Below are 26,795 nucleotides of genomic sequence, written 5' to 3' on the forward strand. Positions count from 1 at the left end.
GGGGCTTTAGGATGGGCCCTTGCTCCTGCCCAGATGCCCCCTCCCACCTGTCGTGATGCTATAAATTCTTACCATCTGAGTCACATTTACAATCCTGTAGAACTGTAGAAGTGGGTAAGGCTGTGTCACCTTGGGTTGGTAAGTCACAGGTGTTTATTGGTGCTCCTTCCACACTTCTCTGTCTTTGCACCTGTCACCTCTGTTTAGACAACTGCCACATTTGCCTGATGATCAGGCCTATTAGCTGTGTCTGGTATTTTCGATTGCCAGCAGGACATTTATGGCTGAGAGCAGTATATCTTTGTTGTTAAGGACAGGGACTCTGGAGTCCGTCTGAGTTTGGAACCAGTTCCACCTCCTATGTGACCTTAACTTTTCTTTGCCTCAATTCTTTTATCTATGAAATGGGAATAGGAAAGTACCTACCTCCTTGGGCTGTGGGGGAAAAGAAAATGAGCTCACATACATAAATTTCTCCAACAGTGCCTGGCACACGGTAAGCACACAATAAAAATTAGCTGTAAATATTATCTCCTTTCAGAAGTCCTGCTCTCACTTCAAACTCGTATGTCGAAATGGAGACCTGAGTTCTTAGTTCTGGCCTGGTCCCTCCATTAAAAAGCTCTAGAGGCTCTTATATAACAGGCAAAGAAATGAAGCCCAGGGTGATGAAGCGACTTGCTCAGGGTCACACAGAAAGCCAAAGGGAAAGCTGGTGCTTCAGACTCATGGCCACTTCCCACGAGCTTGCTCGCACCAGCCCGGTGACCCCACAGGAAGCTTCGGGCACTGCAGAGAGCCCTTGAAGAACAATTTAGACTTAGTGCCACCATCACCTGGGCCACTTATTGAAAATGCAGATTCCTGGGGTCCCCTATTGGATTCTGATCCAGTAAGTCTAGGATGGGGCCCCAGATTAGCATTTTAAAAAGCACACCTTCTTCCCTTCCCCCAACCAGGCAATTCTGATTCAGCTGGTCTGCACTTTGAAAAATGCCTCTCAAAGGCCAGTTTCCCTCATGTGCTGCCACTGGAGATGAAATCCCAAGCAGGGCCCAGTAAGGCCCTCTGGCCAGCCCCAGGCTGCGCTAGTGCAGTTACTAGGCGTGCCTGTGGTCCCTCAGAGGTATTTCAGGAATTTGGTCACATTCTTTCACACTCTCATCCTGAAAAGGAACTGCCAGTCCTTCAGACAAAGATGCACCTGTACCCCTGCAAAATCAGCGGGGCATTCAACACCAAGATTATCATTCCACTGAGCATTGTTTACTGCAATCGGAACGCTGGGAGCGAGGAGGATTGTGGGTAATCTGATTCATGGCACCTCCCTCCTCCATGGGTGACCTCATCAAAGGCTCACTGCGTGCAATACTGCCTCAGAAGCTTCTGTCCTAACTTTCCTACAACACTGACTGTGTGGCCCCTCTTACCAGAGGGAGGAAATCAAATACTCGAAGAAAGAACAGATACTCAAAGAGCAGTGTTTTGAGATAGTGGCAAGAAGGACAGTTCTTTGTATCTGCTTATTAAGGGACTCTGGCTGTGGACAACTATCCGCTAGGAAAAGAGAAAGCATTCCCGAACTAAGTGCTCAATTCTGAGATATTTTTTAAAATGTTGACAGGAGTCATCCAGCTTATGGAAGATTTCATTTTGGAGGGTTTTAAGAGCTGTTTCTTCTCAGCGTTTGACTTTCTCTTGCTCAGAACTTGTACCCGGGCCTGTGTTCATTTATTTCCATTTCTGAGTTATCACTGGGGCACAGAGATAACAAGGTCTGCTGATCAGAATACAGCTGTGAGGACTAAGAAAGACCATAATAACCGTCCTGCAGCAATCTGAGGTTGGCCTTTCTCAGCAGTGTGGCCTGCGGGGGCAAGTGCATAACCTTCAGCAGCACCCAGAATGGATTCCACTCCCAGATCTGCTGGTCTCTGGCTGTGGGGCCTTGGACGGGTTACTTAATTCTGAGTCTCCGTTTTCCTCTCTGTAAAATGTGGATACTTATATTGAACTTATAGGGCTTTTGTGCTGATCAAAGGACACAGTGAATGTCTAGCATGATGCCCATCACAAGACAGCCAATATATAGTTGTTATTCTTTTCTTCCCTATTTTCTTCTTGGTAACAGTGATTGTGATTGTGCCATTGTTCAACTAAAGAGAAAAGGAATCATTCTGAAGCTAGAAGAAAGGGAAATGAAATAAAGCATATTTAACCCATCCAGTAGAAGGCAATAAAGCAAAAATAAAAAGAGAGAGAGAGAAGGAAAGACACAAGTAACTAGAAAACAAAAAGTGGTAGAAGTTAGTTAAAATATATCAGTAAACAAAACACATATAAACAGATTAAACTCATCTGCTAAAGGACAAATTTTCAGGTTGGATTTACTTTTTTTCCATTCACTCATTCAGGAAATAATTATCTACTATGTTCTAGGCACTGGTTAAGGCCCTGGAATCTAGCTAAAAGCTATTCACAGAATATACATGTAAAGACAAAGAAAGAAGAAAGTTGAAAGCAAAAGATTAGGAAAAAATATACCAGGTAAGTATTAACTAAAAGAAAGTTGATTTAGCAATATTAATTCAAAACAAAATAGACCTTAAGACAGAAACTTGGCAATAAAGAAGGTCTCGATAAAGGGAACAGTTCACCCAAAAAATATAACTACCTTGAACCTATACTCATAACATAGCCTCAAAATACATAAAGCAAAAACTGACAACATTGTAAGGAACTACTGACAATCCACATCACAGTAGTAGATTTTAATCCCTTCTCTCAGACAGTGTTCCAACAAACAAAAATTAGGAAGGATATAGAAGATTTGAACTACAGGTTAAATTTATGACCCTTGCATCTCGTAAATAAAGAACAAATAGCATTTCAAGTAAAACTTGTAGGAATTAATCATGTACCATATGCCACAAAGGCACTAAAGAATTGATAACATACAATTAATTCTCTGTGCAGTGCAATAAAATTATGAGTTAGTAACCAAAACCTTTCCACACAGAACCCATGTGTTAAGAAAATTTCTAAGTAGATTTCTAAATAATTAATGGGTCAAAGAAAGAATAATCATGGAAATTTTATAATATTTTATAACTGAATAACAACGAAGTATTACATGGCAAAGAGCAACATAAATTCAATTACCACCCCACGGGCATCTCCATAGCACAGCGATATGCCAAGAGCTTGGGGCTCAGACAGCAGATGGAAGCCTTGAAAACTAGAGCAGGTGGAGTTACAGTAGTGCTAGAGAAGATTATTTCTCAAATACCTTTTTTTTTTAAAGTTGAAGTATAGTTGATTTACAATATTGTGTTAGTTTCAGGTGTATAGCACAGTGATTTAGCTATACATACATATATATCTCTATTCTTTTTCAGATTCTTTTCCCTTATAGGTTATTACAAAATATTGAGTAGAGTCCCCTGTGCTATACAGTAGATCTTGTTGGTTATCTATTTTATATATAGCAGTGTGTACGTGTTACTCTCACATACCTTTTATTCCTCCCTGCTTTCTCTTGCACTGTTGCCTCTGTCTGGAACGCCTTCCGCCCCTGCATACCCTCCAACTGCCTACGCACCCTGACCCTCATCTGGTGAACTTCTTTTCATACGTTAAGAACCAGTTCAATCGTCATTGACTCAGCTTACCCTTGGCTCCCACAGCATCTCTTTTCAGGAGCACTTTTTGATCACAAGTGCTGTACGGTGTACATGTTTCTTCTTTTCAATAGCTGTAAACTCTAAAGAGTAGGGGCTACATCCTAGTCTTCTTCACCTACCTAGAGCCACACACAGTAGGCACTCGGTAAGTTTTTGTTGAAAGACCATTGGGATTTTCATCTCCACCCTACATCTTTAATTACCTGGAGAATTTCAGACTGTAGCCTGCCTACCGTGGCTGGAGGGAAGCCCTCCACTCTGGTTTCCAGAGCTGTACCACGGAAGTTCCCACCATTTCTGTGCCAGGGAGAGCCAGAGAGCCACATTCCTACCAGGTCATGGCCCCCACTGAAACCACAGTTAAAATGCAATGCCACCCTGAAGGAGGACGCTTTAAGTCAGAGCCCAGTATTTTGAGCAGATTTCATTTCACAATCTGCCCCCAGAAGTCTGCAAATTTGGACTTTGGGCCCAAACCCTGCCTAGAAATTGGCATTCACCTGCTTTTACAGAAAGAAGTAAGATTTCACTCTAGGCAAGGAAAAACCTCAACAAAGACTGCATTTACCTTCCTGGGGGGCCATTTGCCTGATGTGAACTGAATCCTAAAATGCAAATTCTTTCTTGGGGAGTGAGTATGGCAGCTGATGTTGCAACATTGCTCAGAACAATTTGAAAACAATTCTGTTATTATTACTATCATTATCATTATTTCAACCTAGCAATTAAGTCAATATGGTTAAGTCAGCATTTTCAGCAAATTGTCATGGCATGAAGGAGTGTGTGTGTGTGTGTGTGTGTGTGTGTGTGTCTGTGTCTGTGTCTGTGTCTGTGTTTGGGATTACAGCTGTCATCATCATTTCTATTCTGTTTTAGGGGTTAAATATTTAACCACAAGTATGTGCTGCAGGCTGAAACCTGATGAGTGAGGGGGAGCCAGGGAGAAAGGGGGGGCTCCTAACCATACTTTTTATTAATATGAAGGTAATCAACATGACTGTTTAATAAAGTACGCATAAGCTGGCCTATGAGGCCACAATAGATCACGTGTGTACACGTCAGCATCTCAGCACCTCCCATGGATCCTGGCATTCTCCATGTCTGAGCACTGTGGCAGCCCATAGGAGGCTAAAGTGAACTTGACTTAAGCAAGTGGAAGCAGCACTTGTGGTGTGTATCCCCCAGAGGCCACTACTTGATTTATTAGCACGTCTACAATTACCCAACACTTCAACAGACCTGTAAAGCAGGGGAGGGGGCGAATAGCATTAGGGCAGCATCACTGAAAAAGTTGGAGTGTTGGAGTCAGCCAGACCTTAATGTGAGTCCTAGCTGTGTGACCCTGTGGAGATTACTTAACCTCTCTGAATCTGTCTTCTCATCCACACAATAGTGGCTATAAGCCTCTCTCTTAGGGTGGTTATGAAGAGTAAAAGGGATAAAATTTATATCACATTTACTCTGTGCACATGCACTGGAGGCACTCACTAAAGAGCAGCTACTTGGTTGTTACGGTTATTCTGTTCTCATTAGTTCATGTCATCTCAATGCTTATTTTCTAGCCCAGTGCCTACCTCAGGGCTCCCATGGTACTTGTTGACCAGGGCCGTTCAGAACCTCGATGACCAAAAGGACTGTCCTGAAGACACCCAGGAAGATGCACCCCACCTCTGGGAATCTCTCCACTCTCTCCCCTGGCCCTGGGAAGTAATTTGAGATGTCCGGCTGGGCATTGCTCTTAGAGGACAATGTGTTTACAAGCACTGCTAGGGCCATGGTGTGCAGGCTGGGATGGGACCGTCTGCTCAGGGACTGGGTTTGGGTCTCCCTTCCCTGGGGACTCCCTGTTGATCTGTAGTGTTCCTTGGGAGGCACTCACGTGCACACACTCATACACACACTTGTACACACGTACACAGACGTACATTCACACACAAACACACACACACACACACACACACATAGACATACACTCATACACAGCATTATGCCTCATCTTCTTCTTGGAGACTTCGGTTTGAACTGAATGTCTTGGGCCATCACTGCAATGGCAGTACCCCTGTTCAGAGCATGGACATAAAAGATACATAAATAATCTTATCAGTGGTTTAATCCCCCATCCTTAAGCTTACTTTTTAAAACTTGGAAATAATAAAAAGGTAGAAAATAGAGGGGAAATATCTATAGTCCCACTCTCCACAAACCTTTGCTAACACCTAGCAATATCTCTTGCAAGTCTTTATGCATATTTTATTTTACATCGTAATGATTATCCTATGTATTTAATATCTGTGTGTATGCCCTGCTTCTTTCACTTAATTTTATAGAGTAAGCATCATTTTAATAGTTGCATAATATTCTGTAAAGAAGGATACACCACGATTTATTTGTCCCAGTCGTTGGAATCTTAGAGTGCTGTCCAAATGTTTGCTATTATAAATTGAATTATGAAATCAAGTTTTTTTCTGCTTTGGGAGTTATTATCTCAGGAATTATTTTCCAGAAATATAAGGTTAAAGGTTATATGGCTGTGTACCACTGAGTACCACTGAGTACCAGAGATGACGTTAGGGTTCAAAGAAACAAACTTCTTAAAGTATTAGAAAAACTATGAAACACATAAAATCCCTGTTTCCATAAGTATTATTGTTTAGGATTTGGCTAAAGTATGTATTTAAGTTTTGTAAAAAGAAGAACTACTATGTAATAAAAGTTCAGACCACACACTATTATGATAAAAGCTGTAAAAGTGCAGCAGCAATGTCCATCCTGGTCAAATAGGTGGAGCCCAGCCAAGCCCTTCGAAGGAATTAGGGACAAAGGCAGGAAAAATGAGTGAAGAAAATGGCTTTCCACACACATAGGACCACATGCTAAAGAAAATTCAGAGACCCTTGGAGGGTTGGGGGTAAGGTGAGGGCAGCATTTTATGCTGTTATCAGACACTGTTACCTGAGCGGGAGGGAGGGATCTAAGAAAGTGAAGGGGCCGGAACAGACCTTAGGGTCCTAGACTCCACCATGGGGGATGAGGGTATGGGGAGAAAGGAAAAGATGAGAACAGGCAACTCAGAGGGAAATTTTGTACACTAATTTGCCAGTTTCACAACGTCACCTTGAAAACAAGTATCGTCCACCTTGAAAACAAGTATCATCCAAGTAAAGCCAGAGCTGAGTCCTGTTTCCCTGGTGCTGAAATATCCAGGTGATACAACATTGTAAATCAACTATACTCCAATAAAAAAAATTTTTAATAAATAAATTTTAAAAATAAAATATCCTGGTGTGTGGCAAGAGCATGAGCTTCAGATCAGCCAAACCTGGTTCTGCCACTTCCTAGCTGTACGAAGGCTCAGTTTTATAACTTTGAGTGGGGATGGTAGTGCTACTAATTTCATTGCACCACTGGGAGGACGAGAAATGATGGATGTGCCCAGCCCAGTGCCTTGCACAGAGACGGGCTTCAATAGAGGCCAGTAGTAAGAGCTGGGGAAGGAGAGGGGGAGGAGGAGTGGGTAGTAGTGACAAGTAGTGACAGTGGGGGAGGGAAGAAGAAGGGGGACGTGATATGGTGTTGAATAGCAGTAGTGCTGCTGGTGGTAATTACACACACACCCCCAATAATTCTTGATTCTCCTCCGCAGAACTCAGAGGACATCCTGCCTCACCCAGTCTTTTTCAAAGGAGTCCCAGCAAAGGAGAGGTGCCTGACTAGGGAATCCTACATACCTACCAACTTCCAAAGGGCCAAAACTGGTAAGAACTGTTGAGAACCTATGATACAACTATAGTGGGTTAAATGGTGTCCCCCCAAAACTCATGTCCACGGTGAACCTCAGAATGTTACCTTATTTGGAAATAAAGTCTTTGCAATGTAACTGGTTAAAGATCAAGATGAGATCATACTGGATTAGGATGGGCCCTAAATCCAATGACTGGTGTCCTTAGAAGAAGGAAAGAGGATACACAGAGGGAAGAAGACCATGTGAAGACAGATGCGGAGATTGGAGTGATGCTACCATAAGCCAGGGAACACCTGGAATCACCAGGAGCTGGAAGAGCAAGGAAGGATTCCCTGTAGAAACTTCAGAGAGAGCACAGCCCTGCTGACAACTTGACTTGGGACTTCTGGCCCCTAGAACTGTGGGAGAATAAATTCCTGTTGTTTTAAGCCACCCCAGTTTGCAGTACTTTGTTGCAGCAGCCTGAGGAAACTAATCCACCAATCATCTCAGTTTGCAGAGAAAGAAACCAAGTCCTGAAGAGAAACCAAGGTCATCACTGTTCACCCACAGAAAGGTAGCAGCTAAACAGGGGCTAGAACCCAGCCCTTGACCCCCATCCAGGGCTCTCCCCTTAGGGAATGCCCCAAGTCTTTGGCATACGATCTCATACCTCAGTTTGGATCAGAGAAAGGCCTATTTTGACAGGGCCACATATCCCTGTGTATGTCCTCCCCAGAGAGCACTCAGTGAGTGGAACCCACTTTTCCCGATAATGACTTACTCCTCAGTTCTGGGTGAGAGCTCTGACTGGTGCATCATCTTGAGACTGCCGAGTTTGCTTGTAGCTGTCATGAGAGAGGAAATGCCAGCAAGCCCCCTCCCCCTGCTGAGAAGTTAATCCCCAGAGACCTTGCTGACTGACACATGGTGGGTGCTTCATAATAAACGAAAAATAAACTTAAATAACGTGGTAAGTACCCGTTGCATCAGTGAGTGTTGCTGCATTAATATGCCCAGGTGTCCCTTTAACAGGGCACAGAGTTTTCTGTTCTCATGTGAATAATTGCTTCCATTTGTCGGGGAACGTCCTAGGAGCCAGGTACTGTGCTAAGTTTCTCCATCAGGCCCCGCCGGAAGCAGGTTGAACACTCATGTCACTTAATTTGAGGAGAGTTGAAGAAAGGGGCTATTTACAAAAGTGTGGGCAGGGTGTGGAGGAGAGCGCAGCGCCCCAGGGTGGGTGGTGTGGAGCCATCGCCACCCTAGGCTAAAGGGATAAGAGGTGGGAGAGACGAGAGCTGTGAGGACAGGAGCTGTGACATGGGGTCGAGGGCCACGCCTGTGGGTGGCATCCAGCAGGGAAGGAGCCAGCTTCAGCCTCCTCGTCCTGTACGGGATCCAGAGGGGCAAAGGGAAGCTTGCTTCTCCTCTCAGGGGTCAGCTGGCTTATAATTATATCTGTTAATTTTCACAATAACCCTGTGAGGTAAGTGCTATTGCTACCAGCCTGTTTCAGAGATGAGGAAACTCAAGTGAAAAAAAGAAACCATTTCTGGTCATCGATGGGCCAGGATTTGAACCCAAATCTGTCTGACTCCACAGACTATAGCATTCTGTTCTCGTGTATTAGGCCATAATTTGCCATGAAGTTAGCACCAGCTAGATGCCGTAGATGTGAGTAACTTCAAGAACACAGATGATAGTCAAGTGTCGTAAAACAATTAAGAAGTAACAAGTTTTTAGTATTTATTAAATTTTGTTTTTAATAGAATGTATTTAATTCTAAGCTTATATAATTTACTCTTTAATAATGGCAATGTTTAACAACTGACTTGCAAAGTTCCTGAAAACTTAACAATCATCTCTTGCAAGCCAGTATGGGCTATCTCCAGCACCCCTGAACAGCTAAATTTCTCTTCTGTGGCTTAAACAGTACTATCTCCCCAAATTAATTACTGTTTTGGGGAGAAGAGTATACTCATAATCTAGTAGCACTATTAGATCGTAGAACCCACATGCATGCAGCTCACACTGATGGAAATGTTGAGAAGAAATCCAAAGGGAGGAATCCATATCCATTGGTGACCATAGACTGCAGGACATGGAACTTCTCCTTCCTTGGTCCCTGCTGGTCCCTAGGATCTGAGGGGCCATGAGAAGGACTGGAGAGGAGAGGACGGCTGAGCAAATGGCTGAATGGGTGATACTCTAGAATGAATGTCCCAGGGCAGGGGTATCAGAAGGAGGGGCTGGAAAGGATGGATCCAGAGAGTTAGAAACTTCTAGTGGCGAGGGGGAGAGGTTTCCAAAGGAGCTGGGTGGAGATGGGAAGACCTGGACCCTTGCTAAACTGTGGGAGAAGCTCAGGGTTTGGTGAACCAGGTCAAATGTCACTGGGACCTCCGCTTGTGATAGACTTTAAATGCCTTTCCTTTAAAATTCAGGAGCAAGTCCAAATTAATAAGAAATAGGACTGTTCTTCTCCTATGTTGTAATTCCAAAGTGGCCGCAACCTCTTCAGTAGAGAACTCAGCTTATGCCTTGTTCAGCCTGACGTGGCTGTTTTAGGAAGCCCAACAAGATGGGGTGGCAAAGGAACGCTCATCTATTCACTGGCCTCAGAGGAGAGGGACCTGTAGCCTCTCAAGCACCCAGTGACTCAGGGTTCCAGGAGGCAAACCCGCCAATACTATGGGAGGCCCTGAGAGGGCCGGCAGATAACCCTCCCTTCTGGTCACCCCTGTAGATTTGAGGATGCTGCCTTCTGGAAGGAGAGGGTAGGGACCCCACGTCTGGGTGGCATCCCTGACCCCACCTCGCACATAATACTGTCGTGGTTGCTTCAGTTGCCTGCTTCCTCCCCTAGATCCTATACTCTTTGAAGGGAAGAGAAGGTGCCATCCCTAGCACAGGATCTGGTGAGCAAAAGGTGATCAACAAATGTTTGGGAGTATGAATGAGACCCCAGAAGGAGCACGTTCAGTCTTCCCAGGAGAAGAAAGCTCCGAGCAGCTGGGGGCAGCAGTGAGCAAGTGAGGGACGCTGGCCCAGGAGCACCCAACAAGATGTGTAGTCGATGGACAAATGTCACGTTTGGCTCCAAACCAGCTTGAGGCCCTGGGAGAAGACAGAGAAGGAGAGAATGGACCCTGGCCTTGAGGGACTTTCCCAAGGTAAGGAGCTGCGCACACCTGAGAGGAGCAAACAAATCTGGACTTGAGGTGAGTTCATGGGCTCCTCTGTGACGTGGGGTGACTCATCTGAGGTCTCGGCGGCAGGATGAGGAGCCTGCCCGGGTTTCTTGCTCCTCAGCCAATGCCGGCTGCTCCCCTCTTTCCCGGACCCAGCAGTGGTGCTGAGGAGGGCTGGCAGGTCACCTCCAAAGGAGGAGACTTCAGACACGTGAGGCTGTTCCAGGGCTTCCCGGGGGTACTGGAGATGCCAGGTGGAGAGAAAGGAGGAGAGAGGAGAGGAGGCATCCCTGGAGGTGGAAAAACGCAAGTTAAACCTGGAAAAATGCATTGAGGTCTGGATGGTGCTGGGGGTTAGGTGGGAGGGAACACGGTCCCAAGTCGGAAAGGTTTGGTCATCCAGAGGCTGGAGTGCTAAGCATCTGGCACTTTCACAGATCAGTTTCTTCATACATGTTGGCGTAGGAGGGAGTTAACATTCATTTGTGTCACTGTTTATTTAATGTGTATTAATCAACACCAAAACATCAGCCCCGTGAGGGAATGCGGGGAATGCGCCTGGTTTTGCTCGCCAGTGTACCCCCTCCACCTGGAGAAGTGCCAGGGACTTAGTAAGTGTTTACTGAATGAATGATCAGAAATTGGGCCAGCACTTAGTAAGTGTTCACTGAACAAATGATCAGAAATTTTCAGTTTGTATGTTTGGTGTTAGATTCCAAGGCAGCTCAGGAGCCAGGGAGGCATGGCCAGGAGGCTCCAAGCCTTGCAGCTCATCTTCTTCCAGTCTTTGGTATGCAATGGGCTACTTTTAGCATCTCACTTGAAGTCCAAGTTCCTTAACTAAAAAAAAAAAAAAAAAAAAAAGATTGAGTTTGGCAACCAGTGGAGCAGGTGTCTCCTAAGGCCCTGGGTGCTCTGTCATTCTGGGCGTGGCCCAGTGGCATCACCCAGAGGGCTGTGCGTGAATGGGCCAGGCCCTGGTTCTCTAGGTCAATCTGTCTCCACCACTGGTTGTACCAGGACATTTGCCCACTTTGAAGGGCACCTTTCTCTAAGTTCAGGGCCTGATCACCAAATAGGGCCTTTCCTTTTCCATTGCCTGAGGCCCCAGAAAAATGACACAGCAGAAGGCCCACTTCAGTCTCTGCAGGCCCAGTGTTCTCACCCCCTTGAGCGGGCGGATGCCCTGACCTGCTGGAGAGTCACCCCGAGCCCTGCTAGCTCCCTCTAGCTCCCCATATTTTCCAGACCTAGACTCAGAGCAGCCAAATCAGTTGAAAAGAAAAAGTATATATATCCGCCCTCCACACCCAGACTCCGTACATTGGAGCTGGGGAAGTGCCAACAAAAATAGCATGATGTCATCCCCCTACTGATCCTGTTAATCCATTTTCTGTCGAATATTGAGTCTTGGTTTTTATTTAAAAGTGATTTTATTGTCAGAGGCTGGTTAAAAGCCTCTGAGTGCTGTGCCAGGAAAGCTGGTGGTGTCTTTGATGTGCAGAACAGTGCAGGGCCCTCAGCCTCTGAGGCCTGACAAGGAAAGAAATGGGATTTGCAGAAGGCTGGGAAGTTGGAGGAATGCTGTTTCAGACAGTGTGCTTTACCAGTGGCATCTGGTTTTGCATTTCACGGCCAATGCACCTCTGCAAGACAGCCTCTGAGAGAATTTCTCAGCCTCTACAGGGCCTGGGAGGACCACCACAGTCCCACTCCCTCTGGACCACCGCCTTCCCTGCCCCCATCATCACTAGGGAACACTTTCCCCTCTGTTGAGGTGCCCTGCTCCCACTCACACCCTCATCACCAAGTCTCCAAATCCCAACCTATTCTAGAAAGGCTGGCTTCGAGAGGTGAGGTGGACTTGGGCCAGGAGACATGGGTTTGAGGCTCAGCTTTGGACAAATCTGGAACAGGCACTTCACCTCTTTGAGCCTTAGTACCTTGTACATAAGACAGAAATATGAATCCCTGCCCTGCATCGTATGTGACCACCCAAATGTCCAAAGACAATCATGTGTCTTCAGAAGCTCTACAAACATAAGAGCCCTGTACTAAGGCCAGGCACTTTTGCAAGGAGAGTAAAGGGCCGAGGAGGCCAAGAGGAGCAAGGGAGTTGGAGGTGTGTTCAAGGGAGTGAGTCCAATGAAGGACCATGGAATCTGAGACAGAAAGAAAGGGAAGTGAAGCCACTGATGGGTAGTGGGGAACAACTGGGCCCAGTAGGCATAGGTTCAGCATGAGGTCAAAGAATTGTTACGGGGGGCTTGAGGAAGTAAGCTGGAAGGACAGGCAATGATGACCAGAGAGTGAGATATTTGGGTTTGGAATTTGGGAGGTTATGCCCTTTTGGTGATGGGAAAAGAATGGGTAGCTAAGGTACAAAAGTGTTCCTGGCAGTGAGGTCAAAATTGAGATCCTGGAAAAGTTATCCTCATGCATGATTTAGGGCCCAGGAATCAAGAAAGAGTTGGGGTGGAAAGGACTCCAGGAGCCCAGGAGCCAAGGTGGTCAGTGAGCAAGTGGTTGACCAGAAGGCCCAGGGAAGCATCAGGGATGGAGAGGAGGATGAATGGTGCGAGTCTGAAGGAGCAGGGGGTTTTACAAGATGAAGGGGAGTATAGGTGTGGCCTGGGGAGCCAGGAGGATTGCAGACTTATCCTCCGACCCTGAGGAGAGCATGTGAGAATGGCAACCCCCACCTGAGAGGACAGCAGACAGAAGGGAGTGTCCCAGGAAAAGGGTGAGGATACAGAGGAATTTGCGGTCATGGAGAGGAGGGGATGAGGGAGATGGGGGAGGCGGGGCAGGCCAGCTGAGCAAATGAACAGAGCAGTGTGGGGATGGAGTCTGGGAGCCAAAGGGTACCTGAAGAGGCCTTGGCTCCTGGTTGAGCATGAAGAGAATGGGTTTGGATAGGATGGTGTCATCCATGTGGTCTCTAGTAGTGGGGTGAGGACTTGGAGCTGAAGCCTTCACACAGTGGCTTTGCCACAGAGTGGGTTTGGGCAGGCAGGGCTCAAGCTGGTAGTCATCTGATGGCTGCTGCCATGGACCTCAAGCATGAATGGTGGGTCTTCAGACAGCTGTTCACACAGGGCTTGTGAGGAGGGATGGTGGCCCCACAGGCTGGGGCGGGGAGGGGGTGGTCAGGTCAGGGACCAGATGAGGTCTGAGACCCACTCCATCTCTGCTACCCTGTGATTACATAATTCACAGTTGTCCCAAGGACTGGCCCCAGCTCTCAGCATGAGGCTGTTCTGGTTGCTTGGTTCCTGATTTCAGCTGTAACAGGTTTGCAAGTGCCTTGACCACCAGATGCTGAGAAAGGAAACAGACACCTCCAGTCTACCCCAGAGGCCTGAGTGCAGCTGCCCAAAGCCAGCCCTAGAGGTCATCAAGAGTCTGAACTGATGGAGGAGGAGGGAGGGTACAGAAGCCCCTTGTTCTCAGGGCTAAGAACAGATTGTGGAATCAGAGACCTCAAAGCCAGAGGTGATGTTGCTATTTCTGCTGCTAATAATGGCAGCAAACATTTACTGAGCACCTTCTATGTGGTGAGCATAATACACAGCCCAGCTCATTTATTCCTCACAACAACCTTAGGAAGGAGGTGGTATTCTTATCCTCACTTTTACAGATGAGGAAATTGAAGTCCACAGAGATGAAGGAACTAGCTAAGTGGTAGGGATTGGACCCCTATGCCACACTGACCCAAGTTCAAAAGCCTTTCTTATATGTGGTTAAGAAAACTACAGGTCCACGAGGGGACATGACTCATTCAAGGACCCATAGGAGGCCAGGGGCAGAGCCAACACTGACGCCCAGGTCCTGACTACCAACCCACAGTTTTCTCCATCCCACCATGCAGAGACCAGTAAGAGCATCCATCTCGTTCTCTGTATACAGGACACTTTCTACCACCCATGAGCACCCTTATTTGGGGTGAGATGTGTGGTATCCAGCCTCCAAAAGGGCCCATATGACCTTGCCTCTAGCTATTCACACTGTGTGTAGTCCTTCCTCACCAATAGGTAGCCAAGAGGGCAAAAATGACTGTGTGCTTTCTCTTGGGGAAGTCAGCACCGCATTGCAGCAACACTCAAGCAACCTGTGGAGAGGCCCACATGGGGTGGGACTGAAGCCATGTGTCAACAACCAGCACTGACGCAGCAGCCGTGATAGAAATGGGGAAACCCCGTAGAACAGCTTCCACAGCTCAAAGAAGGCACGGGAGAAAACAGAGCTCCTGCTAGAGCAGAGCGTCTCAGAGTGTGCCTTTCCATCTAGTGTGTCTCTAGTAGCCTCAAGGCTATCTGGGGGCCCAGGCCAAAAGTCTGGATGACCTGGGACCACATTGCAAGGACCACAACAGGGCTTGAAGTAGCATGCCCATCTTGGATGCTCTAGGGTCTCAGGGCAGGCCACAAAGAGTTCCATTTGCAAAGCACTGCAGATGGGACTGGAGGTATCTCTCAGTCATGCTCTGGATTAGTTCCTGGAGGACATTTAGCAAGTTCTTTATTGGAAGAATCTATTCAACACCACAGGTAGGGCCACCCTTGAGAATTCTAAAGAAAATTATTATTGAGAGATGGGAAAGTTCAAGTTCCAAAGACCTGTCATCAGGTGGTAGTAACTTTGCCTCTTCAAGAAACCCTGAAAGGGATTTACATAAGGAGGAAGCACAGCACGTGTCCATCATTGCTGCCTTGTTATATAAGAGCAGTTATCATTTGTTATATCACCATTATCATTTGCTATATAAGAACAGTCATTAAGCACCTACTATGTGTCAGGCATAATGCTATGTGCTAATCTTCATAGCAATCTTGCATGCTAAATGTTTCCTCATTTTAAGAGTGAAGGAACTCAAGTTGAGAGATGTTAAATAACTTGTTGAAAGTTAACTTGTTGCATTAAAGTGGCAGGACTGGAATTCAAACCTAGGTCTGTCTGACTCTGAGGTCTATGTTCTACTCTGCCAACTGTTACTACAATAACAGCAGAGATGTAGTGACTCTGGCACCAAATGACCTTCCTCTGAGTGTAACTTCTGGAGATGCAGGACCAGCCAGGATTCCCGGTTGCAAGCCACAGAAACTGAATAGCTAATTTAAATAGCAAAGGCATTTGGGAGAGACATAGGGTAAATCAAAGACTGACAGGCTGAAAAACCAGACAGGAACCTGCCCCTACCAAGACTCACACAATGGGAAATTCCTCTAGGAAGGTATTCAGATGCTGGGAATCCAAAACAGAAAGACAAAACATTTACTGCAGACTCTTAGGAATGTCAGAGCATCAAGGATGGTAGTATTAGAACCCCAGTAATGAAAACTTACGGTCAAATGTAGCTAAAAACCACAGCCATTGGTACCTAAGCCTTGATGCCCTCAATATTGAGGGCCTGCAAAAACAAGTCACCTATACAGATTTGAGCAAACAGGTGATGAGTCTCTTCCATTTGCCCCTCCTCACACAACCACCAGACTTAAGTGGGCAAGCTTTTGTAGTGGCTACTGTCAGTATGACACTAATCTCAGAACCCACTCATTCTACCCAGCGTCCAATATGGCTCCCAGTGATCCTTACCTCCTGGTATACTTACTCTTGTATGGTCTCTTTCACATTGAATCAGGGCTGACCTAGGTAAACGATAGAGTGCAAAGGACATGGTGATGTGTGACTTCCAGAGCAGGTCACAGAGGCATTACAGCTCCTTCCTTGGTCTTCTTGACAGGTAGCTATTGGGGAAGCCAGTCACCATGTTGTGAGGACATTCAAGCAGCCTTGTGGAGAGGAACCAACTTGCCAGCCATGTGAGTGAGCCATTGAGTCTGGGGGTAATTTGCTATAAAACAATAATTGGAGATGAGAAAAAAGGAGGTAATATGTGTGAAAACAGTAACTACTGGAGCAGTGCCTGGCCCACAGTTCTTCCAGGGGCTAAAAGAGATTTTCCAGCAGATGTGGCCATTTACTCAGTAACATACCTAACAGATGCCCAGACTGTCAGTAAACCTGGAGCTCCCTTACATATTCTTCATGTGTAGTTTTCTTTGCAAGAGATGATAAATATCTTGGCCTCCTGCAGCAAGGGTAAGGCAATAGTGGGGCCCAGGGTAAGGCAGTTCACAAACAGCCTCTCCTCTATGGGAAGTGTCCTTCTGGCCCTCTGAGCCTGTCTGGCCACAGACCTTCCTGTACTGTGTTTTTCCTTTGTATAAACCTGGGATTAGAACACTACAGCCCATGAATCACTCACCTGTTTTTCTAAGTAAAGCTGTATTAGAACTCAGCCATGCCCATTCATTTGTATATTGTCTAATGCTGTTTTTGTGCTATAAGGGCAGAATTGAGTAGTTGTAACAGAGGTATTGTGTATGGCTTGCGAAGTCTAAAATACTGACTATCTGGCCTTCTAAGGAAAAATTTGCTGACTCCTGGTAGAAATGGTCAAAGCATTGCTGGCTAGCACAGCTGAGAGCCAAAGAGGCAGCCTGGGTTGTCTATTCTCTGTTCCCAGCTCTGCAGAGGACAGAGGGGCACCGTGGCTTCTCTCTTTCTCTCTCTCACGATGAAGAACTTTCCAAGAGGATGGAGAGTAGAAATGTCAAGGGGAATCTCACCAATCCTGACACATGAGCCCAATAGATGTCTACCCTCCTGCATTAGTTATCTATTGCTGTGTAGCAAATTACCCCAAAACTTGGTGCCTTAAAACAATAAACAATCCTTATCTCTCACAGTTTCTGTGGGTGAGGAATCTATGGGTGGCTTAGGCTGGTGGTTCTGGTTTGGGTCTTTGATGACGTCAAGATGTTGGCTGGTCAATAAATGTTAGTTGCAACCAAAAAAAAAAAAAAGATATTGGCTGGGGCTGCTGTCTCCTGAAGGCTTGACTGGGGCTGGAAGATGTGATTTCAATGTGGCTCCTTCACATGGCTGCCAAGTCACTGTTGGGTGCTGACAGGTGGCTTCCACCCCAGCAGGAACTCTCTTCTTTGAGCTGCCCCATGGTGTTTTGCCTTTTCTAAGTGTTGTCCCTGAGCCTAGGGGTTCATGAGAAGTGATCTGCAAACCTCATCCCAGGCTGCTAGAAGAATGACGCACTCAAACTAGTCTGGGTAAGACGCTGACTCCCCTCCATCTCCTCCCCCAAATCCTGGCAACTGCGGGGGTGGCACCTATACTGATTGTGTGGGCCCTGCAGATAGATGGGCAACTGCAAGGCCAAGGAGTCAGCTTAACGTGGAAGGAAACCTTACTTGTTCTGAGACTCCCTCGTTGACCACCCCAATCAACTCTATGGCCCTTCCCCTGCCCTCCAAAACAGTAATTTGACACTTAGGATGCATATTTGTTACATTAACAGCTGAATAGCAGCCATATCTTTTCCCAACTAGAGTGTAAGCTGTGGAATGAAGAACCTTCTTACACTCTTCCTGTCCTCTGCACACCTGGCCCAGTGCCCAGAGATGAATCAGAGCTTACAAATGTTTGTCCAGTGGCTGCTCCACTGACGGCATAGAGCACAGGCTCTGCAGACCCTGCCTCCCAGGGCCCAAAACAGCAAATATTGTGGTCGGTGGGGCAGTGGAAAGCCGAGATGCCTCTCAGGGCCATTGCAGATGATTAAGAGTCAGCTGACAGATAGGAACACCCCAGCCCATGATGGCCCCGTGCATTTTCTCCAGGCTGCAGAGGCAGGACCTGTCCTGTAAGCCATCCCAGAGGCGGAGCCGAGCTCCGGAACGTCTGCTGCCCTGAAGGCTGGTGCTATCTCCACTGAGATTCCGGGCCTTCTGGAGCGAAGTCTCAAGTTACACCCTCCCCTCTGGCTCTTCAGCCTTTGATGGGAGCTGCTTCAGGACAGGGCCGTCACCACCACCCAATGAGTGCAGAAAATATTTGCCAGAGAGTGTCACCCTCCAGGAGGAGAATGACAACCAAAGATCTACGTTTCTATGTGTCCCAGGACTCTTTTAGCTTAGATGGGTTCCTTAATCCTTCCTCCCTCCCAGGCGGCTCAGAGACCTGCAGGCATTGCACACGCTGTGTCCGTTTAAGTTTAGAAATTGACCAAACGATAACACGTCCTGGCAATAGCCTTGCAAGTGCCCCAGTGCCCACCGCCTGGTGAGTCTGCATGGCAACGCCATGAGGCAGAGCAAGGAGATGGTTCCATTCAGATAAATAATGGAATAACTACGACAACGAACGCTGTGCTAAACATTTCACACATACTCTCATAAGGAAGCCTCAGAACAACAATAGGAGATGGGAACGTCACTAATCCCCATTTTCAGATAAACAAACAGAGGCTTAGGGGTGTTAAGAAACTTCCAGAGTTACCCAACCGGGAAGCGGTGAGACCAGGATTCAAATTCAGGAGCGTCTGGCTCCAAAGCGCAAGCTCTTACCTCTCACCGTCCTCTTCTGCCCGCGTGCCTGTGCCACACCAGTCACTGTGCTACACGCAGGAAACACAGGGGCACTTAAGATACCAGCTTGACTCTCACGTTTTCAACCCAGCCAGGGAAACAAATATTAACATATTTTTTAAATTATATATTGCAAGGTGATATTTGTAATACTAAAAAATATGTATAGGAGTAGTCAAAGGATGGTGATTCATTCTGTATATAAGAGAGGGAGAGAGATTAGGGAAAGCTGCACAAAGGAACTTTCTTTACCTATGATTCAGTTTCTTTTCTATTTTGAATGTGTAATCTTTAGCCATCATCCATCCACATTGGCATCTCTTGGCCAAGTCATCCATCACCTGGGGAAAACCCAGGCAAAAGGCGCCCCCTCTCCGAGTCCTTGCTTTACCAGGTCTCGTATACTAGGTAAACGAATGTATTAAAGAACATGAGAGTGCTTCTGTCACTAGGGATCCAGAGCTCGGCATTGGCACAGCACAGCCGGTAGTCCTAAACATCCACTCTCATGAGTAACACCACTCAAGCCCCAGGGAAATACTTCACATCTCTTGCCCTGTGTCTATGAATCAAAAGAAAACTGTGTCCACAAGTCACGAAGGTTTGTGGGCTGTGCTGCTGCCAGCATTGGAGACGAACCCCTCCCTTCAGAGGGTGGGCAGGATTTGAGCAGCAGATACACTTACTTAAGAGTCAAGGCAAAGTCCTTATTATATTCTTCCTCTTAGATATGAATGCAGCAGATTCATACAGAGTGAGGTAGCCTCTCCTTGTCTTGCTGAATGTCTGTTTCTTGCTTCTCTCTCTGTTCCAGTGTGTGGTTCTGGAGGCGCTCAAAAATTAATGCATACACGGGACTTCCCTGGTGGCACAGTGGTTAAGAATCCGCCTGCCAACGCAGGGGACACGGGTTCAAGCCCTGGTCGGGGAAGATCCCACATGCCGCAGAGCAACTAAGCCCGTGCGCCACAACTACTGAGCCTGCGCTCTAGAGCCCGTGAGCCACAACTACTGAAGCCCCTGCGCCTAGAGACCCTGCTCCGCAGCAAGAGAAGCCCCCACTCGCCGCAGCTAGAGAAAGCCCGCAGTCAACAGCAAAGACCCAACGCAGCCAATAAATAAACTAAATAAATAAATTTTTTTTAAAATGCATACACAGATATTCAATCACTTCATTGTACACTTGAAAGTAATATAATATGTCAATTATACTTCAATTTTAAATATCAATGCAGTATTTACAACAGTTATACAGGGAATATTTTGCTGTAGTAAACAAATCAATACTTAAAAAAAAATTTTTTTTTTAATTTATTTATTTTTGGCTGCGTTGGGTCTTCGCTGCTGCGCGCGGGCTTTCTCGTTGCGGTGAGCGGGCTTCTCATTGTGGTGGCTTCTCATTGCGGAGCACGGGCTCTAGGCACACGGGCTTCAGTAGTTGTGGCTCACGGGCTCTAGAGCGCAGGTTTAGTAGTTGTGGGGCATGGGCTTAGTTGCTCCACAGCATGTGGGATCTTCCCGGACCAGGGCTCGAACCTGTGTCCCCTGCATTGGCAGGCGGATTCTTAACCACTGCGTCACCAGGGAAGCCCTCATAATACTTTTAATTTATTTGCAGGCCTATCCATAACATACCAGAGGCATCAGACTAATTCTTTATGTTGACCACAGATAGACACCGGAAGCTAGAATCATTTTGTTTATTTATTTTTCAGCCTGCACATTTTATTTCAGGTATCAAACTTTTATTTTCATGAAAATATTTTTAAAGACTTAATTGCACTTTCAAGGGATTAAATAGCAATTTTACCTTAGTAATGTTGATTTTCAAAGTTGATAGGAATTTGTTATAATTTGTATTTTATCTTTCATTTCAATAGATTGTTTTGCATATTTATTTGCGTAAGTATTCGGTCACATAAAAACGTTGGATGGGTTCACTCCCCACTCCAGCCACACTCACTTTTCTCCCCACAACCCTTCTTGAGCTGGGAAACAGTGGCTTGTCCAAGTGTGGAACCTCGTCCTCAGCACCTGGCTCAGCAGGAAGCATGTAAAAGGCCCCCTGACTGGGGCAGGAGGGGCCCCACTCACAAGCTATTTCAGCTGCTGCTGTGTATACTGTTCAGTTCCTCACTGTGTCTTGCTTTGACCTTGGCCTTCTGACTATTCACCCGGCTTCCTGATTACCTTGACTGATAGTTTCAGCACTGTCCTCCTGAGCCAGGTCTTTGTCAACTTTGCTTTGATCATCACCATCCCTGCTTCCTCCCCAACAAGTATCCCCTCACGTCCATTGGCCTGGTGTAACACAGTTCACTAATACAAATATATGCTTTAAAACTGCTCTTTTCTCCTCAAGAATACACGGAGAATGGCCTGCTTCATCACTCATTTCATGTAAGTTATTGTACAAACTACCCTGATCCTGGCCTCACGAGGTCCCTTTCAGGGTAACTCATAAATCATTAAGCCTAGAAAGGAGAGATAGGCCAGTTCATCACACTCTTTTTACAACCGGGGAAACTGAGACACATGGAGAGGAAATGACTTGCACATGATCACGCAACAAGAAAACTGAGACTAGAGCCATCTCTCAAGGCTCCAAGCCCAGTGTCTCTTCTCTTGCTCCACACCACCTTAGTTGCATAATTGTGCATTCCAGCAGCAACCCACCCTGATAAATCTCTCCATGACATCCTGAAGAACAGTTATTTGTGATCTGTGGGCCAGAAATTTGATGCCGAGTGTGCAGAGGAACGGCAAGGGAGGCTATTTCATCAATGACAAAATGGCCCAAAACTGAGTTGCAGGGATTCTGCCACCCTGAGTCTTCATGCCTTTCTGGAGACTAAACATTTTCACAGTTCCTTTAGCCCAAGGGTTATTTTCTTGTTGGAAAAATGGAAAATCCCCCTTACAGATGGTAAGAAAAAAAACTTCAGCTGGACTAATCTAGACACAAAGGTTCTTCTGAAACTGAAGGAGGATAGCGTAGTCAGGGGAAGAAAATAATTACTTTATATAAATACTGAATGTTTCTTCTGGGTTTCTTTTTATTTGGTAATGCCTAAGAACTCCTAACTGGCTCGTTAGAGAGAGGCTGGGTTGCATAGCTGGTAGGAAGAGCTGGGCAGTCATGAGCCTGCAGGAGAAGCCCAAGCTCACTGGGGTCCCCTGCCTGTCCACAGCTGTTAGGAACTGCAGCCCACAGACCCTGGGCTGAGAATGGGATGTTTCTTCTGGGGGGAACCTCCACTCACCCAGATGAGCCCCTCCCTAGAGATGGGATTATCAGCAGTTCGAGACACTATTTATTACTTATCTTCAAAATGTACTTCTTCCTAATGAATTACTTACTGCTTTTGGCATTGAAATTTCTCTTGTTACAATTTGTTTCTTGATATCAGAATAATTTATGTCCCTTTCAGTGATTTCATAGTTCATTTTTATCTGAATATTCTCAGTTATTTAGCTAAAGAAAAAATGAGTTTCTGTAAGGAAAAACCTCAGTTAGTATCTATATTTAAAATATTCCACCTAGGAGACAAACCTGAAAAGAAAAAATGTAACTGTTGGAAACACTGAAAACGTCAGCAACTTCAGGTATCATGGAAGAGAGATTTCTCCCATGAGATTAAGGAAATCAGCTGGACTTGACACCTATTCTGGGAACCCACTGATGTTTTCACAAATGCTTGCAGCTGCATTGTCATGAGTGACTGTAAATGTTGTTAAATATCAGGTTACCGTCTTCTGGAATTGTTTCAGTTTGTTGCATGAAGTCACAGATAAGTGGTTCTTACTTGCCAAAATGTTTGGAATTGCCCTGGAAGGGCCAATGCAAGTAAAGAGCCTTAAGTGTCACTAGCTTTGCAGTAAATCCACCCAGTAAACCATAAAACGGCGCTGGCTCAGCCTCCTAAGGGTCATTTCACCTGTACTTCAAAGAACCCACCTCATAGCCAATGAGATGGACAAAGCCCAGTGAACTGGGGTTACAACATGATCCTGTGGTATGACTAGACCAGGGAGAAAGGGCATCAGATTCAGGCTGTGTGACTTTAGGTGATGCTTTACATATCTGAAGTAAAATAGTATTAATAACACTACATATGAATACTTCTGTAAGTAGGATTCATAATACTAGCCTGATCTATCTCACAGAGGTGATAATCAAATTGTATAAGATCTGGAAAAGTACTTTATAAACTACAGAGTACTTCCTGAAAGTAATGTATACTGTTCACTCAATCATGCATTCACTCAATGTTTATTGAGTCCTTACTATATGCTAGGCACTGTTCCAGCACTGGAGATAAAGCCTTAAACAAATATTATCTTCTTAATAGGTAAAAATCTTCCTGGCCCCTAAACTGAATTGTTCTTTGGCATGGTGGTCAGTCTCCAAGATGGTCCCCAATGATCCTCAACTCCTATTATCTGTTTCCTTATGTTGCCCCTACCACATTGAATCTGACCTGTGTGACCAACGGAATATGGTAGAAGTTATATCTGTGGCTTCCAAGGTTAGGTCATAAAAGACATTGCTGCTCCATCCTTGGTCTCTTGGATTACTTGCTCTGGAGAAAGCCAGCCACCATGTCATGGGGACACTTACGAAGCCATATAAAGGCTTGTGGGGAGAACTATGGTGTTAGCACTCAGCACCAAATTGCATCCAATACTTTGGAAGTAAGTCCTTCAGCACCAGACGAGCCTTCAGATAACTGCAGTTCAGCTGACATCTTGCCTACAGCCTCATGAGACGCCCCGAGCCATAGTTGCCCAGCTAAACTACTTCTTAATACCTGACCCATAGAAACTGTGAGAGATTATTTTTTCTTATTTTAAGCCACTAACTTTTGAGGTAATTTGTTATGCAGCAATAGATACCTAATACACTTGGTCAAATAATTCTTCCAAAAGGGTAAATGAAGATAACTTCACATTTGGTCTCATATCACTACAAACTGAAGTTCGTTGCCTCTCAATTGTCATTTGGCTGAGGGACGTTGCTCCTACAGCACCAATCATGTAGATGGTATTCCATAACTAAGTACTTGTTGGCTGTTGGATTAATGATTTTAGAACCACTGAGAATAATAATGGCTTAGAAGGCAGGGAGTAGGTCACACAAGGTTGGCCAAGACACAGAGAGACCCGCCAAGGCAAGGCAGGTGGTGGAGGGTGGTCTCAGCAATAGGTGATCCTAGAAGTCCAGAGAGATGGGCTGGCCTAGGGGAAGTTTGGGGGTAACCAGTGGACATCCCCATGCTAGTCAGGCAGATCCAGGCTAGAAGGTCTGTATTGGAGGGAGGGAAGTATTAGGTATAATTTGAGGGAATGACAGAGGACAGGTACTGGGATTCAAGGGCAAGACTTCAGACTAAGACATGGCTTCAAGATGGAGCAGGAGGGACAAGATAAAGAAAGCCAGTCTCGGAGGCTTAGGGAATCAAGGTAGAAATGGTGAGTGAATCAGAAGCCCACACCTGGAGCCCAGGCTAGGTGTTGCTGAGGAGTGGAGCAAGGCCATAGAAGGACCAGCTGCCCAGTTGACTCAGCACATGTCTACAGAACTGCAGCTCCAGATCCTGCCATTCCCCCTGTCTGAGATCTTGCTTGATCCAGGAGCCCAAAACGGAGTACAGTGTGCAGAGGAGACAGTTAAAGAGGCCCCTGTCTGGTAAAGTAGAGGGAGGGATGGGCAGAAATCAGATCCATCTGCAATTTGGGAGAGGGATCCAACTGGTATGAACTGTTAAAGCTCTTTCCTCAAAGTAGAGAGAGGCAAGGAGACGTAAACAAAACCATGCGTTGAAATGTTTGCTTATTTCAACCTCTGATCCTTCGTCAAAACTGTGCTTTTGTTATTGTTATTGGTTGGTGGCCAAGTGGACTCTTGCGGTTTCTCTGTGCTTCCTTCTCCCTGGCCACTTTGGGATTGAGGGTCGAGTAGATAGATGGATTCAGACAGTCAGAGACTAGAGTCAAAGCAGCGGGATGGTTAAGAAAAGCAGACAGGCATGAAGATGACTTTTACAGATTCTCAAGGGACTCTGGGGTGAATGTTTAGGATCAACACTCTCCTCTAGTGAACCAGCCACTGGGTGTCAAGGGTGCCTTAGAACACGATTTCCTTCACAGAATGTCCTGACTCTTCAGCCCAGTCTCTTTTCCCAACTCCACCCTCACCTTTCTGCTTCCTCTCCTCTTCCACCTCAGCTATCTTTTGGATTTGGCACCTGTTATGGTCCCCTTGGTGTTTTTGATCTCCCCCCGCACTATGCTTCTTCATCCTCAACTTAGCGAAGCATCCTTGAGCTGCTTCCCTACGTAACACCCTTCTCCGCTCACCCAGAAGTTAGACCTTCTTAGCCAGGTACCCGTCCCACTGGTAGAGAGCCCACCACACTCACCTCAAAGTTTTCTGGTTCCTAAGTCTGAATTTACCTTGATTTGCCATGAGGGGGCCTTTTACACAGTCCTTCCATGTCAAAATCTCAAGGGAAGCTGTCTCTCCTTAACCATACCTTCACAGTTGTTTCCCTCTTGTGGCCTGTGGGCTTCTGGGGCAATAGACAATGTCCCCAAAACAGATGACAATGAAAATTCAGTGATGACACCAGCTTGCGAGACTCCAATGAGGAGTCAAGGCAAGAAACTCATTGACAAGAGAAGTACTTAGCCCAGGAGCTCATCCCATAATCAAATGGAAACAAAACACAGAGTAACCAAAATAAAGCTCTCACTTCCCAAAGTATCTTTGCCTTCTAAAGCTTGATACTCTAACCACAAAAAGGATAACACCATGTGAAATGACATGCTCCAATCCAGACTCCCTTCTACCACTCTAGAGACTGCTTGTGGTTTTGTAGCACCTCTTTTTCAAATTTATCAGACACAAATTTTCCAGGCATTATTCCCGAAAGTAAACTCTCCCCTACAGAAAATCACCCAAATATTAGGTAGATTGTCCCTGAGTTCTTCATGCCAACCTTTGCACTCTCTTTCCCACTCTTAATACACAATGTTCAGGTCCCAAGAGTGTTTTTCTATAGCAATTTCTCTACACAATGTTCATTGCTGTTAACTGGCACAAGTCTTTGTGCCTTGTTTGAGCTGTAAGAATTGTCATTACTGGAAGTGTTTCTGAGCTAAATCAAATTGGACTCTGATTCCTCACAAACCAAGCTCAGTGTAAAGTCCCATTTTGGTCATTTTTTGGCGGTTCCTATGCCCTCTCCCTGGGGCTTTCATGACCCATGAGTAAGTAGTTGTGGTCACTGTTGGGGTCCCTGGTCCAAGCTTGTGGGATCCATTCAAAGGTGGGCTGCTCTACAAACATATCCATGATCACCATGCCAAGCTCAGGCATGGGACAGAAACCAAAGTTCCATAAGTATGGTGTTTGGACCAAGGTCCTTAAGCATCCAAGCAAGCATCCCACCCTCAGAAATGAAGGTCTCAGACTTCCCTGGTGGTGCAGTGGTTAAGAATCCGCCTGCCAATGCAGGGGACACGGGTTCGAGCCCTGGTCTGGGAAGATCCCACATGCCACGGAGCAACAAAGCCCGTGCGCCACAACTACTGAGCCTGCGCTCTAGAGCCCACGAGCCACAAATACTGAGCCCGCACACCACAACTACTGAAGCCCATGCACCTAGAGCCCGTGCTCCGCAACAAGAGAAGCCACCACAATGAGAAGCCTGCGCACCGCAATGAAAAGCAGCCCCCGCTTGCCACA

At 46.1% G+C, this 26,795-nt stretch overlaps 1 long non-coding RNA gene across 1 annotated transcript in view; it reads left to right on the forward strand.

Annotated features, from left to right (window-relative positions):
* Positions 1–26,795, forward strand: part of LOC309624857 — a 38,793-nt gene that overhangs the window by 2,980 nt on the left and 9,018 nt on the right. Inside the window, exons 2-3 of the long non-coding RNA XR_014242171.1 lie at positions 7,327–10,580; positions 16,342–16,420. This is a non-coding gene — a long non-coding RNA (uncharacterized lncRNA). The remainder of the gene's footprint in view (positions 1–7,326; positions 10,581–16,341; positions 16,421–26,795) is intronic.

Source organism: Balaenoptera borealis (assembly GCF_965194805.1).
Source record: "Balaenoptera borealis genome assembly, chromosome: 3".
In the NCBI taxonomy this organism is placed as follows: Eukaryota; Metazoa; Chordata; class Mammalia; order Artiodactyla; family Balaenopteridae; genus Balaenoptera; species Balaenoptera borealis.